The sequence below is a fragment of the Aquila chrysaetos genome, assembly GCF_900496995.4.
Source record: "Aquila chrysaetos chrysaetos chromosome W unlocalized genomic scaffold, bAquChr1.4 W_unloc_4, whole genome shotgun sequence".
In the NCBI taxonomy this organism is placed as follows: Eukaryota; Metazoa; Chordata; class Aves; order Accipitriformes; family Accipitridae; genus Aquila; species Aquila chrysaetos.
In genome coordinates this window covers 1,938,783-1,955,127 of record NW_024470324.1, presented here as the reverse complement: position 1 = coordinate 1,955,127, position 16,345 = coordinate 1,938,783, and the positions used below count along the sequence as shown (strand labels likewise).

General features: G+C 50.7%; 1 long non-coding RNA gene across 1 annotated transcript; it reads right to left on the bottom strand.

The window, feature by feature from the left end:
• Positions 1 to 1,658: 1,658 nt before the first annotated feature.
• On the bottom strand, positions 1,659 to 5,663 carry LOC121233055. The gene is made up of 3 exons (XR_005931845.1): positions 5,441 to 5,663; positions 1,997 to 2,264; positions 1,659 to 1,819 (listed from the first exon to the last, which is right to left on the bottom strand). It is a non-coding gene; the product is annotated as an uncharacterized LOC121233055 (long non-coding RNA).
• Between the last annotated feature and the right edge of the window lie 10,682 nt (positions 5,664 to 16,345).

Genomic DNA, 16,345 nt, shown 5'->3' with positions numbered 1-16,345 from the left:
CCAGCGTGGGTCCCTTCCCCGGGCTGCAGTCCTTCAGGAGCACACTGCTCCAGCGTGGGTCCCCCAGGGGGTCACAAGTCCTGCCAGAAAACCTGCTCCAACGTGGGCTCCTCTCTCCACAGATCCGCAGGTCCTGCCAGGAGCCTGCTCCGGCGCGGGCTTCCCACGGGGTCACAGCCTCCTTCGGGCATCCCCCTGCTCCGGCGTGGGGTCCTCCCCGGGCTGCAGGTGGAGATCTGCTCCCCCGTGGACCTCCCCGGGCTGCAGGGGGACAGCCTGCCTCACCGTGGTCTTCCCCACGGGCTGCAGGGGAATCTCTGCTCCGGCGCCTGGAGCATCTCCTCCCCCTCCTTCTGCACTGACCTGGCGGTCTGCAGGGCTGTTTCTCTTACATGTTCTCACTCTCTCTCCAGCTGCCATTTCTGTCCGTCCCAGCAACTTTTTTTCCTTCTTAAAAATGTTATCACAGAGGCGTTACCACTATCGCTGATTGGCTCAGCCTTGGCTGGCGGCGGGTCCATCTTAGAGCCGGCTGGTATTGGCTCTGTTGGACACGGGAAGCTTCCGGCAGCTTCTTACAGAAGCCACCCCTGTAACCCCCCCGCTACCAAAAACCTTGCCACACAAAGCCAATACACAGGTACACTGAGGTGACCTTCTTGGCCAATAGAATTAAATGACCACAGGTCAGATTCGACAGGGGTATAAACGGGGTCCCGCCGGAGGACACGTCGGCAGTCGGGGACTCCCCCTCGGGTCGGGCCGGGGCACCGCCCGAGGTAACTCCTCGAGGGAGAGAGTGATATGCGCGTTTTGAGTCATCACTTTTAAATCTTAAGGATTCTTAAGTTGGCTGTGTAGTACTAATTCCCCTTACATCATTGAGCCTGTGGTTTACTAATGTTATTGGAATTCTAACTAACTTTTTACTGAAGAATAAATCTGATTTTTAATACCTATTGGATTTGATTGTACGTGCCTCCGTAACAGGATCTCTGCTCAGGAACTAACTGGGCATCAGTCAGCAAGTGGTGAGCAATTGCATTGTGCATCACTTGTTTTGTATATTCCAATTCTTTTGTTATTATTATTGTCATTTTATTGCTGTTATTATCATTATTATTTTCTTTCTTTCTGTCCTATTAAACTGTTCTTATTTCAACCAATGAGTTTTACTTTTGTTTTCCCAATTCTCTCCCACTGGGTGGGGGGGGCAAGCGAGCGAGCAGCTGCATGGTGCTTAGTTGCTGGCTGGGTTAAACCACAACACATAGGGACTGGGACCTGGAGCGAGAGAATCTAAGAAAGAAAAAGTATACCTAGAATACAGGGCAGAGAAAGAGGAATTTAAAAATAGAGGCACAGCGCCAGATAGAGAGAACTGGGGGAGGGGCAAAGGGCTAAAGGGCAGAGAGGGAGGAATTTAAAAAATTGGGATAGGAAGACAGATAGATGGAGAAAGACAAAAATAGTGACTGGCTGCAGGACAGAGAGAGAGGATTAAAAAGAGAGGGACAGGGAACAGGACAGAAGTGCAGAGAGAAAAAGAAAACAGAGGTAGAACGACAGAGAAAGAGAGGGACTTGGAGAAAGAGAGAGGGAGAGGTGCAGGGAAACAAAAAAAATTACAGCAATGAGAGAAGGGGGAGGGCACAGGGAGAGACCAGGATGCAGGTAGAGAGGCAACATGGCCCCAACGGTCCAGGACTCACTGCAGCTCCCGCTCTTGGAGCTGCTGGGAGAATTTGACAGTTCGGACATGTCTCTCTCCCCCCCGCCCTTCCTCCTCTGTAGCTCTGGTCGCTTGACTGTCATCCACCTAAAAGCATAAATTGGTGTCTTACAGCTCTTACAATATGAGGCTTCCCAGATACATAGCCTCACATGCACACACATTACATGGCTGTAGTGTGCTTTTGGTTATGTGTACAGACCCTGCCATGCACATTGGTGATCAGATCTGCTGAGGACTACACTAAGAGGGATCCTTCCTGACCTGGAGAGGCAGGCTGTCTCCTGTCTGCAGCTGGAGGCAGCTGCCAGCTGGATCCCCTTTATTTTATTCTTCAGCTGCTTTACCTTTCTCTGGCCTCTCCAGCTTCAGCCACTGCAGCTCCTGTCCACAGCCAGTAAGTGCTCCAGCTGTCCCTTTTCACCCATGCCACTAAGAGAATGAGGCCAAAGGCAACCCACACAAACCTGAGCCAGAGGCAGTCAACAACATCCCCAGAGAGGAACCAACAACCGAGTCCTCAGTGCTGCCTCTGGGAGAGGGAAAGAACAAGCAACTGTTATCCACAGTGATGACTCTAGTTCTCCTCAGGCACGAACCCCTCCTTCTGCAGGAGCTTCTGGAGACACCGTTCTTTCCCTGAACTGATGCTAACAGCACCTGCATTTATGGTGCAATAAAACATACTCAAGGACCAGCTTGCCGCCATGAGGACAGGATTTAGGGGCAGTCTGTGGCTACGGGACAGGCTTCAGGGGAGGTGCTGGAGTTGGGGGGCAGCTGCATGGGGTGAGCAGGGCAGGAGGAGTTTTGTTGAGTTGAGGAGGCACCCAGCGCCTTTTCCAAGGGGGTGGGAAGGCCTCCAGGTACCCAGGGAGAGGGGGTGGGGCACAGCCATCTGCCCCTTTTCCTGTTTCCTCTCCACCAGCTGTCGGAAAATCCCTGGGAGCCACCCTGGTGGGGCCTAACTCCAACTGACCATATGCCTGTCAGTGAGAAACATCCTTGCACCTCTTTGGCACTCTCATGAAGGTTTGCCCCAGCACCACCATCCCCTAGGGCTGCAGTCCTTTTACACAGAGACACCATCACCATCAGCCTCACTGGCCCCACCCGAGGCTCCTGTAGCCCCAGCCCACAGCTGCAGCCATTGCCCCTTACACCCACTATGTAACCTGCTCCCTTGGACTCTCTGACAGCCACTCACCAGGTGCAAAGGAGACAGCAAGTGTTTATTCATTAATGCATGTATGTCCCAGGAGTGAGTCTGCTATGGATCTCGGTGCCTGTACACTCACCCTTCCCCTGGGACAACTCAGCAGTCATTACTGGAGCAGCAGATACAGAAAACTACAGCGATGGGGAGCAGGGCTGAGGAACAGAAAGAGAAAAATAAAATGAGGGAGAAAGGCTGAGGAGCAGAGAAAGAAAGGTACAGGGAGGACAGTGAGATGGAGAAGTCCATAAAAAAGGGATGAGGAGCCCTGCAGGGACATGGTGGCAGAAGAACAGTGTCAGGGAGCAGGACAGAGGGAAAGAGAGAGAAAATTATGAGTGGGGAGCAGAACAGACAGATTGAGAGATAAATTGAATGAGAGGAATGAGGGAGGGAGGGAGAGAAAAAGACAAGGAACAAACCAGACGGACTGAGAAAAAAGAGAGACACAGATCAGGACAAAGAGAGGGAGGGGGGAAAAAACCAGTGATGGGCTGCAGGATGAGAAAAAAGGTCACGGAGCAGGACAGAGGGGAATAATAGGACAGTGAGCTGGGCAGAGGGATATAGCGAGAAACAATGGGACAGGCAGTGGCATGGAGATATACAGACAAAAAGTTAGGTGGAGGATGGAGGACAGAGAATAAGAGAAAAGGGACAGGGAACAGGGCAGAGATCGAGAAAAAAACATTAGAGACAGAGAGAGGCGGAGAGTGACAGGACCAAGGCAGAGAGATGGAGAAAGAAAAAAAGATAGTGATGGGTAGCAGGCCAGAGGGACAAGGAAAGACAGGAGGAAGGACAGAGGGATATAGAAAACAGGTGAGGGTTAGTGAGCCAGAAAGCAGGCTACTGCGAAAGAGAGAGGGACAAGGAACAGGACGCTGGGATAGAGAGCCAACGAGAGCAACAGAGACAATGCCAGAGAGATGGAGCACAAGAGAAAAAACAGGGACAGAGAGGTGAAGCAATGGATAATAGGGACAGAGAGCAAGACAGAGGGTCAGAGAGAGTAAGAGATTAACAGGAAGGAAGATGGGGACAGTAAGACACAGAATGGGAAAAAAAAAAAACCAGTGACAGTGAACAAGACAAAGGGGGCTAGAGAGAGAAAGAGAAGGAAGGAAGGAGAGAGGGAGGGAGGGAGGGGGACAGAGCAGCACATGCAGGCGCAGAGAGGAAAACACCAGGAAACAGGCCAGAGAAATTGTGAGGGAAAAAGAAACACATGCTGATCAGGACAAAGAGATGGAAAAGGAGAAAACAGTGATGGGCTGCAGGACAGAGACAGAGGGTGAAAAAAGAGGGAGAGGGAGCAAGACACAAGAATAGAGAGGAGAGTGTGAGAGACTGAATTGTTATCTTGAGCTTTTTGTCTCAAAGATTGTTAGGTGTGAGAGACTTCACAAGCCATTCATCTCAAGAATTGTGGACTGCTTATCTCGAGCCCTTTGTCTCTGAGATGGCCTAAGCAGGACATTCCTCTGTCCATAAGGACAATTACTAGGCCACTGAGGCATTCAGGAGAGGAAACAGGCTGAAGCCGACAAGCATGTAAGAATGTGGAGACTACCATTCTCACAGAAACTGTAGTCTTTGAGATAAGATACTGGTTTCTGGTGTTGATCACGCAAAGGTCATGTGATAGACGAAACCTGCAGCGTGTGAACAGTGCATGAACAGTATGTATGTGCATACCTCATCGAAATATGCCCTATAAAAAACCGTGGAGACAAGCCATGGTGTGCACCCACCACCGAAGAATTGAAGACTGAGGACCAACGGGACGCTGCTGGATCCATGGTCGTGACTATCCTTGCAACTCTATCCCGACTGCTTGCTTGATTTCTGCCTTTTCTTCCATTCTATCCTATCACTACTATTTTCTACTTTTGATAATAAAAACTCTTTTGGGTATACAACATTTGACCTCGTTTGTGTCTTAATCTCGCTCTTGGGATCATATCAAAACCTTCCCCGACATTGGATCAGGACAGAGAGGTACAGGGAAGCAAAAAAAACCCAAAACAAAACACAGCAGCGTGGGAAAGAGAGGGAACCAAGGGAGGGGCAGGGAGGGACCAGGACACACAAGAGGGTCGACAGGGCCCCGAGGGCCCAGGACTCACCACAGCTCTTGCTCTTGGCACTGCTGGGAGGATTTGATAGTTCAGATGCTTCTTTCTCCTTCTCTCCTCCCTTCCTCTTCTGTAACTCTGGCTGCTTGGCTGTCCTCCACCTAAGAGGATATGTTGGTGTCTCACAGCTCTTATGAGATGAAGCTTCCTAAGACACGTAGCCTCACTTGCTCATGTACTACATGGCTGTACCATGCTGTTGGTGATGTATACAGACCCTGTGGCACACATTGGTGGTCTGGCCTGCTGCAGACTACAAAGAGGGATCCTTCCTTACCCAGAGAGGCAGCCTCTCTCTTGTCTGCAGCAGGAGTCAGCTGCCAGCTGGATGGCCTTCAATTTCTTCTTCTTTACCTTTCTCTGGCCTCTTCAGCTTCAGCAACGGCAGCTCTTGTCCATAGCCAGTGAGTGCTCCACCTGTCCCTTTTTGCTCCCATGCCATGAGAAGAGCGAGGCCAGGCAGAGACAACCCATGTAAGCCTGAGGCAAGTGCCATCAATGGCATCCCCAAGGGAGGGATGGACAATTGCATCCTCAGCATGGCCTCTGGGAGAGGGAAAGAAGCAGCAGTGACTGTTATTACTGTAGCTTGCCCCAGCCAATTCCCCTCCTTCCCCGGGGGGTTCTGAAGACACATCAAGGCCCAGCTTGCCGCCGTCATGACAGGGCTTGGGGAGGCCTGGGACTATGGGACAGGCTTCAGGGGAGGTGCTGGAGCTGGAGGTGAGCAGGGCAGGGGGAGAATCAAGGGGAGCTCTGGCAAGTTGGAAAGGCACCTGGTGTCTGCACCTGGAGGGGGTGCCCACCTGCTTCCCCTCTTCCCTTCTATCAGCTCTCGGGTAACTCCCTGGGGCTGCTCTGACGTGGCTTGCCTCCAGCAGACCCAGAGACTGCCACAGTGGGCAGTTTGAAGCTTCCCATCCTGCCACTCCCAAGCAGCCAGTCGGCAGGAGACACCCCCGCACCCAGCTAAGGGGCTCTATCACCTCACTGGTGGCCTCAGCCCTCCACTACCACCAACAGGACCTGCGCCCGGCACGCCACAATGCTGGTCCCAGGGACCACGCATACACCGGCCACCAACAGCGCACCGGAGCATGCGAACACCAGGCTGCAGTACCGCATTTTGCCCCCGAGGCGGTGGTGGCGCTGCTGCGTGCCTGTGCAGTGCCAGTGCCGCAGTACCGCGCTTCGGCCACGAGGCGGCAGCAGCAGCGAGCACCTGCCGGTTGGCGCATGCCCAGGGGCAGCACTGGTGCTGCAGTCCGTGCTTTGCGTGCCGAGCGCGCACTGACACCGCGCACGTGGGGCAGCAGCAGCATTTCCCTACCGGGAGGCAGCAACGAGCGAGGCAGCGCCACCCCGCAAGCACCGCAGTATTGCATTGCAGTTACCGGAGGACGGCAGTGAGGAACACGGGGCGCCACCACGCATGTGCCACGCCTGAGCAGCAGTACCGAATTTTGGTCGCCGGGCAGCAGCATCCCCTTAATGATCCTTTTCTGAGCATCAGCTGGATGAGAAATGACTGACATCTCAGCCCAGTTTATACCATCCAAAGACGTTAACTACTTACTGGGAGTACAAGGCTTGCATTTCTCTGCCCTTTTCCCACTCACAGCCCAGGCGGTAATATTCATTGCTGCTGTACCAAAAAGCATCCAAGTGGCTCGAGCATTTCATTCCTTTGCATTTGACAGCTTTAAAAGTCTTGTGGTTGTTTCTGTCCATGCTGAGGAGAAGCAGCACAGGGAACCTGTGGAACAGGAGTTTTTTTGCCCCAGAATAAGCCCCAGGGATGGCTGTATCGGTCTGCATGTGGCATCAGGGTTGTGGGAGTGACAGCAGCCAGTCAACAGATGCCGGTGAGAGACTTAAAAAAAAATAAAGCAACACAGATGACATCCTGAAGGCAGGCCAGAAGAGACTGAAAGCTGCTTTGTGCGAGAGGGGCAGCTCTGTTTAGCAGGAAATGGCGCTTCCAAGCAGACCAGATGCAAGTGCCTGATCTGCAAATGAGTGATATGCTGGTGATGCTTGGGCTGTGTTGTGGTGTTTGCACATTTCCTCACCTGTGTGCTATCAGCACTCTGCTCTCCTAACCCTGCATACACACAAGGCTTCCTGTGCAGGGCTTGTCACTTAGGTAAGAGACACTGCACGGTGTTACTTACCACCCTGCCCTCCAGCATGCAAAGTAATTAGACATGAAGCAGGGAAAGCAAAGAGGCATGTTGGTATATTAGATGTCCTTAGCAGATGACCATAGAGCCCTGGAGGTTCCATCTTTGCTCTGTACAAGAGTGTAGCTCTGCACTCCTTGCCACTCCCTGCCAGCAAGCGTCACAGTTGCACTTTACTGCCTGCAACACGCAATACTTAGTAGGCTGGATAGGCTGTTCTGCCAATGTGTCGGGTGAGCATCTCAGTTCCTTTGGCTGCCTAATTTGCCTCCTTAAAACAAACACTTCAACACTCAGTTTCTTTAATTCAGACCCCTCTAAAGATCTGGCCTGCAAGCCATTTTCAGCTAGCAACACAGTTGAAATACAGTGCTGGTAGAAATCTAGCTGTCATCGTGCTTTGATATCAAAAGGCTTTTGCAGAACCCCTGATTGTTTTGGCATCAAGACTGCAAGGCAAGAATTACGCCTCTCCTTGAACAAGCAAGACACCTGCCAAAAAGCTGTGCACAGTGATACGTGGCTGCCTGTGACTGACACCTTTTTCTGCTAAAACGGTTCCCTTGTGAAGAGCCATTGACAGTGCAGAAAGTACCTCGGCTTACGCTGCGCCGGGTCCCTAGAGAACAGCATCTTAGTCTGACTGAAGCATGCGGCAGCCTGTTTTCATCCCAACCCCTTGCCCTTGAGAAAGTGGCTGCCTGTAGCAGAACCCTAACCCTAACCCCTTGTATTGGGTCTGGCTGAGATGGAGTTAATTCTCCCCATAGCAGCCCTCATAGAGCTGTGCTCTGCATCAGTAGCTAGAAAGGTGTTGATAACACACCAGTGTTTTGGCTACTGCTGAGCAGCGCTGGCACAGCACCAAGGCTGTCTCCCCAACATTTTTGCCCCCCCCCTCAATGGCAGGCTGGGGCAGGGCAAGATCTTGGGAGGGGACATAACCAGGACAGCTGACCTAAACTAACCAAACAGATATTCCATACCATATGACGTCAGCTCAGATTAAAAAAAAGCTAAGTAAAGGGAGACGGAAGGGGGGGCATTTTTGTCTTCCGGAGCAACCACTGTGTGTACCGAAGCCCTGCTTCCCAGGAAGTGGCCAGACATCGCCTGCCGATGGGAAGTAGAGAATAATATCATTTGTTTTTCTTTGCTTTCGCGTGCGACCTTTGCTTTCACTTTATTAAACTGTCCTTATCTTGACCCACGAGCCTTTTGTTATATTTTCTCCCCCCTGTCCAGCTGAGAAGGGGGAGTGATAGAGCGGCTTTGGTGGGCACCTGGCACCCAGCCAGGGTCAACCCACTACAGTCCTTTTTTGGCGCCCAACGTGGGGCATGACAACGGCAGTTTTGCATTAAGCGTGCCTTAGCTAGTTATTAAGTGGCAAGCTCCTGTGCAGGTCACGGAGCTTGTTGGCTGCTTGCTTATCTCTACCTTGCTGAATTTGGGAACATGGTAATGCAAATAATGGCTGTGTGCTTTGCCTTGGCACTGATGGCTTTTTTGTGCTGCGGGAGCTATCTTGTGGGGAGAATGAAGGAACTCGGGAACATGCTAATACAAATAATATCTATGTGCTTTGTCCTGGCACTGATGGCTTTGCTGTATTGTGGAAGCTATCTTGTGGAGGAGATGAGGGAACACATCTCCCTCTCCCTACCAGGCATTGATGTGAATGGTTTTATTATGCAGGCTCCCGAGGTCCTTGTTCACCCTTATGTGAGTTGTTCAATACTAATAATTAATACTGGTGGTGTATTATGGGTATTGTGGAATCTGGTCTCATCCTGGTATAAGAGAAGACAAGTTTCGGTTGAGGCAATACTGAAATGTGCCCTCAAGCGACCGGTCCCTGGGTGGCAGGGTATATGGCAGGATTTGGGCAGATTCCTAGGACGGTTATCACCTCCCATAATCTGGGACTTTACACCTGAACAGGCAAGTAACCCTGGCAAACTGGCGCACCACCTGATAGAAGGGTGCCTTGCCTATCCCAATGAAAACCAGCAGCTTCTCGCACTGTACTGGGGCTTGGCCTATGCCTACCGAGCCATAGTTCAACACTCTCAGAGGACCATGGTTGAGGCAGGGACCCAGACTGCATCTGAGGACACCATGCTTGAGATAGGGACCCAAACAACAACAACCACCACAGTAATTGCCCCAATAGTGAAAAAGAAACTGTGGACAAGGAGATCAACAGGTCCATACCATCGATTAGTGAGGGAAGAAGAAGAAGAGGAAAGGCTTAATCTAGAAGCTGGTCCTTCAATAAAGAAATTGGAGGAAGGAGTGAGAGAACTTAAACAGGAAGCGGAAACTACCCGGTCCCTGACGTCCTCAGAACTTCGGGACTTACGGAAAGACTACAGCCGCCAGCCAGGTAAGCAGATTGCTGCCTGGCTGCTCCGATGCTGGGATAACAGGGCTGACAGTCAGCAACTGGAAGGCAAGGAAGCCCAACAGCTGGGATCCCTCGCTAGAAACCGGGGAATTGAAAGAGGAATTGGAAAAGAGGCAGCAATTTGCAGTGTCTGGAGCCGGCTCCTCTCAAATGTGAGGGCAAGATATCCATTCAAGGAAGATCTTGTGAATTCCTCAGAAAAGTGGACTACCGCAGATGAAGGCATCCAGTACCTGAGAGAGTTAGCAGTGGTGGAAGTCATCTACAGTGATCTAGATGATGAGGAAGTCTCAAAAGAACCAGAGGATGTCCTGTGCACACGGGCCATGTGGAGAAAGGTGATTCGAGGTGCCCCAGCGTCGTATTCTAACAGCTTGGCAGCAATGTATTGCCCAGATATGGAAACACCAACTGTGGAGAAAGTGTCATCTTGGCTCCAAAACTTTGAAGAAAATCTCTGTGTCTCCTCATCCCTACATGACAGTGCCTTGGCTGTTAGGGATGCTCCAAGAAATCAGTCCTCTCCTGCCCCGGTCAGAGGGAAAGGGAGCCCAAGGCGTATGCCACATGGTATGCTCTGGTTCTTCCTGCGTGACCAAGGGGAGGACATGAGGAAGTGGGATGGTGAACCCACCTTTAAGCTGGAAGCCCGCGTACGTGAACTGAGAGGGAAGACAGCTGTTAAGAAGGGGTCACCCAAGAAGAAGGCTGTCAGTGTCATTGCTGTAGAGGCCCAAGAAAGCAATCAGCGATCCTCCAGGCATAGAAGAACTGAAACCACCTCCCTTGATTCTGGTGAGGGGACTTCTGGTCTGGCACCGCAAGGGTCAGACAGTGAATACTGTGATGAGGAACAGCAATAGAGGGTCCCTGCCTTCGGCCAGGAGGAGGAAAGGGATGACCGGATATACTGGACTGTGTGGATTCGATGGCCTGGCACATCAGACCCACAGAAGTATAAGGCTTTGGTAGACACTGGTGCACAGTGTACGCTGGTGCCATCAGGGTACAGGGGCACAGAACCCATCTGGATCTCTGGAGTGACAGGGGGATGCCAAGAATTGACTGTATTGGAGGCTGAAGTGAGCTTGACAGGGGACAAGTGGGAAAAGCACCCCACTGTGACCGGCCCAGAGGCCCCTTGTATCCTTGGCATAGACTACCTCAAGAGAGGGTACTTCAAGGACCCAAAGGGCTACCGATGGGCTTTTGGTGTAGCCACTGTAAACGCAGAGAAGATCAAACAGCTATCTACCCTGCCTGGCCTCTCGGAAGATCCCTTCATTGTGGGATTGCTGCGAGTTGAAGAACAGCAGGTGCCAATCGCTACCAGGACGGTGCACCGCCGGCAATATCGGACAAACCGAGACTCCCTGGCTCCCATCCATGAGCTGATTCATCAACTAGAGAGCCAAGGAGTCATCAGCAAGACTCATTCACCTTTTAATAGTCCTATATGGCCAGTGCAAAAGTCTGATGGAGGGTGGAGGTTAGCAGTAGATTATCGCGGCCTGAATGAAGTGACACCGCCACTGAGTGCTGTTGTACCAGACATGTTAGAGCTCCAAGATGAACTGGCATCAAAGGCAGCCACATGGTATGCTACAATTGATATTGCCAATGCATTTTTCTTCATTCCTTTGGCAGCAGAGTGCAGGCCACAGTTTGCTTTCACGTGGAGAGGAGTCCAATACACCTGGAATAGACTGCCCCAGGGGTGGAAGCACAGCCCTACCATTTGTCACGGACTAATCCAAACGGCACTGGAACAAGGCGATGCCCCTGAACATTTACAATACATAGATGACATCATTGTGTGGGGCAATGAGGCAGAAGAAGTGTTTGAGAAGGGAAAAAGAATAATTCAGATTCTTCTGAAAACTGGTTTCGCCATAAAGAAAAGCAAGGTCAAGGGACCTGCACAGGAGATTCAGTTCTTGGGAATAAAATGGCAGGATGGACGCCGTCATGTGCCTACAGATGTGGTTAACAAGATAGCAACTATGTCTCCACCAGCTAACAAGAAAGAAACACAAGCTTTCCTAGGCCTCGTGGGGTTCTGGAGAATGCATATTCCAGGTTATAGTCAGCTTGTGAGCCCTCTCTATCGAGTAACGTGGAAAAAGAACTATTTTGAATGGGGCCCTGAACAACAACAAGCCTTTGAGCATATCAGACAGCAAATAGCTCGTGCAGTAGCTCTTGGGCCTGTCCGGACAGGACCAGATGTACAAAATGTACTCTACACGGCAGCTGGGGAGCATGGTCTCACCTGGAGCCTCTGGCAGAAAACAGCAGGAGAAACCCGAGGTCGACCATTAGGGTTTTGGAGCCGGGGGTACTGAGGATCAGAAGCCCACTACACCCCGACTGAAAAAGAGATACTAGCAGCGTATGAGGGGGTTCGAGCCGCTTCAGAAGTTGTTGGTACAGAAGCATATCTCCTCTTGGCACCACGACTGCCCGTGCTACACTGGATGTTCAAAGGAAACATCCCCTCTACACATCATGCAACCAGCGCTACATGGAGTAAGTGGATAGCATTGATCACGCAACGGGTTCGACTGGCGAAATCCAACCGCCCAGGAATTCTGGAAGAGATCATGGACTGGCCAGAAGGCAGAGAATTTTGGAGCATTGCCTGAGGAGGTGGCTCGTGCCCAAGAGGCACCACCATATAATGAGTTATCAGAAGACGAAAGGCATTATGCTTCGTTTACTGATGGATCCTGCTGTGTGGTAGGGAACCATTGGAAGTGGAAAGCTGCTGTGTGGAGTCCCACACGACAAGTTGTTGAGGCCACTGAAGGAGAAGGCGAGTCAAGTCAGTTTGCAGAAGTGAAAGCCATCCAACTAGCCCTAGACATTGCTGAACGAGAAAAGTGGCCGGTTCTCTACCTCTATACCGACTCCTGGATGGTGGCTAATGCCCCATGGGGGTGGCTACAGCAGTGGAAGAAGACCAATTGGCAACGCCAGGGTAAACCCATCTGGGCAGCAGCATTGTGGCAGGACATTGCTGCCCGTGTAGAACACATGAGTCTAAAGGTACGTCATGTAGATGCTCACGTGCCCAAAAGCCATGCCACTGAAGAACATCGAAATAATGAACAGGTAGACAAGGCTGCCAAAATAGAAGTAGCTCAGGTGGACCTGGACTGGGAGCGTAAGGGTGAGCTATTTGTAGCTCGATGGGTGTCGTGGTTTAACCCCAGCCAGCAGCTAAGCACCACGCAGCCGCTCACTCACTTCCCCCCCACCCAGTGGGATGGGGGAGAAAATCGGGAAAAAGAAGCAAAACCCACGGGTTGAGATAAGAACAGTTTAATAGAACAGAAAAGAAGAAACGAATAATGATAATGATGACACTAATAAAATGACAACAGCAATAATGAAAGGATTGGAATGTACAAATGATGCGCAGTGCAATTGCTCACCACCCGCCGACCGGCACCCAGCTAGTCCCCAAGCGGCGATTCCCTGCCCCACTTCCCAGTTCCTATACTAGATGGGACGTCATATGGTATGGAATACCCTGTTGGTCAGTTTGGGTCAGGTGCCCTGGCTGTGTCCTGTGCCAACTTCTTGTGCCCCTCCAGCTTTCTCACTGGCTGGGCATGAGAAGCTGAAAAATCCTTGACATTAGTCTAAACACTACTAGCAGCAACTGCAAACATCAGTGTTATCAACATTCTTCTCATACTGAGCTCAAAACATAGCACCGTGCCAGCTACTAGGAAGACAGTTAACTCTATCCCAGCTGAAACTAGGACAATGGGCCCATGAGACATCGGGACATCTAGGGAGAGATGCAACCTATAGGTGGGCTCGTGATCGAGGGGTGGACCTGACCATGGAAGCCATCACACAGGTCACTCATGAATGTGAAACATGTGCTGCAATCAAACGAGCCACCAGACTAAAGTCTCCCTGGAACAGAGGGCGCTGGCTGGGTTTTCGATATGGCGAGGCCTGGCAAATTGACTACATTGGACCACTGCCACGAACACGCCAAGGCAAGCACTACATACTCACGATGGTGGAAGCAACTACTGGTTGGCTAGAAACATACCCTGTAAACCATGCCACTGCCCGAAACACCATCTTTGGCCTCGAAAGGCAAATTTTACGGCGACATGGAACCCCAGAAAGAATTGAATCAGACAATGGGACTCATTTCCGAAATAACCTCATAAGCTCCTGGGCAAAGAAACACGGCATTGAGTGAGTGTACCACATACCCTATCACCCGCAAGCATCTGGAAAAATTGAGAGATATAATGGACTGTTGAAGACTATGTTGAGAGCACTAGGCAATGGGACATGGAAGCATTGGGATACAAATTTAGCAGAAGCCACTTGGCTAGTTAACACCAGAGGATCTGCTAACCGTCCTGGTCCTGCCCAAACAAAACCCCTACATACTGTGGGAGGAGATAAGGTCCCCGTAGTGCACATGGGGAAGTGGCTGGGGAAGGCAGTGTGGATTTCTCCTCCCATGGGAAAAGGCAAACCCATTCGTGGGATCGTCTTTGCTCAGGGACCTGGGTGTACTTGGTGGGTAATGTGGAAGGATGGGGAGACCCAATGTGTGCCTCAAGGACATTTAACCTTGGGGGAAAAATAATCTGTGATGTGAGTTGTATGTTGTAGGAAGTAATGTAGCAGGAATGACCTGAACCACAGAGGAGTGAACTTCGCAAGGAACCAGACAAGTGCATCGGTGACCCAAACCAAGCCGGTGTTGGTGCCCAACAATCGAACATACTGCTTCTCCTGCCCTGACCACTCATCTTGACGGATGGGGCCCAAGTCATAACCTGTGTGTGAACATCTGGAGGAGTGGAAGAAGCCCATGGAATATCTATCTCTTAAAGGACAGGGGATAGTAATTAATAAGACTGTATAAATCTGTATGTTGGGTATAAAAGTGGTTTAAGTATGTAGTTTCAGTTGTAAGTGTTGGTAAGAAGGGATTTCAGTAATGAGAATTAAATACAATGGCATGGTTAGAAGACATCTGTATTAAATTATGTGGGACCTGAGCATGACGCAAATGGTATGGAATAAGGGGTGGAGATTGTATTGGGTCTGGCTGAGATGGAGTTAGTACTCCCCATAGCAGCCCTCATAGAGCTGTGCTCTGCATCAGTAGCTAGAAAGGTGTTGATAACACACCAGTGTTTTGGCTACTGCTGAGCAGCGCTGGCACAGCACCAAGGCTGTCTCCCCAACATTTTTGCCCCCCCCTCAATGGCAGGCTGGGGCAGGGCAAGATCTTGGGAGGGGACATAACCAGGACAGCTGACCTAAACTAACCAAACATATTCCATACCATATGACGTCAGCTCAGATATAAAAGCTAAGTAAAGGGAGATGGAAGGAGGGCATTTTTTGTCTTCCGGAGCAACCACTGTGTGTACCGAAGCCCTGCTTCCCAGGAAGTGGCTAGACATCGCCTGCCGATGGGAAGTAGAGAATAATATCATTTGTTTTTCTTTGCTTTCGCGTGCGACCTTTGCTTTCACTTTATTAAACTGTCCTTATCTTGACCCACGAGCCTTTTGTTATATTTTCTCCCCCCTGTCCAGCTGAGAAGGGGGAGTGATAGAGCGGCTTTGGTGGGCACCTGGCACCCAGCCAGGGTCAACCCACCACAGCTATAAACATTAGAGGAGTAACAGGGGCGACAGAAAAATGCCCCATAGCTCAAAACCAACTTTGGCTACCGGGGGAAAAAAGAATGACAGCTGTGGAGGTGGCTTTAAGCCCCTATGAGGGAAATATACTGGGATTTGATGTGCTGGCAGGCAGACAATGGGACCTACCCAATAGTAGGGTGAGGAGCTTTGGGAGGCAGAGGCTATTCATGTGAGAACATTGCAGATTGCTCCTGCACTACCGCAATCTAAGGTAACCCGTGTCCCTCAATACCCACTTCCAGCCGTGGCCAAACGGGGCATTTCGGAAGTAATCAATGATCTGTAGAAAAGAGAGATCATCAGTTGCACACATTCTCCTTATAATTCTCCTGTTTGGCCAGTCCGTAAATCAGATGGAAGATGGCGACTAACAATTGATTATAGAAGATTGAACAGTAATACCCCACCATTAACTTATGCCGTCCCAAGTATTACCTCAGTGATTGCCCACCCTCTCTATGACTTGCTCCGAAAAACAGAAAATGGGATTGGACTTTGCAACATATGGAAGCCCTTAACACTCTGAAACATGAGCTTAAGGCTTATCAGAGACTAGGTCCCTTGCCCCCACGAGATCCTTTAAGGGTGGAATGGGGATTTGCTGAACATGCCTCATACTGTGGCGTGTTTCAAAAGGGGCCACAGGGACCAGCCAGGCCTTTATTATTCTCTTCCACTGCATTCAAAGAAACAGAGTGATGATAAAAGATAGAGTTAATGCAGAAGAGGGAAGCCAGGGAAAAGAGGCGAGCGAGGGAAAAGAGGGGAGAGAGACAGGCGAGGGCAAAGAGGAAAAATGGGGAAAAGAGACAGGCGAGGGAAAAGATAGGGTTCATGGGAAAAAGGGAATCCAGGGAAAAGAGACAGGCTACGGGAAAGAGGGAAAAGAGACAAGCGAGGGAAAAGAGGGAAAGAGGAAAAAGAAACAGGCGAGAGAAAAGAGGGGAAAGAGAGTTGACGGTAA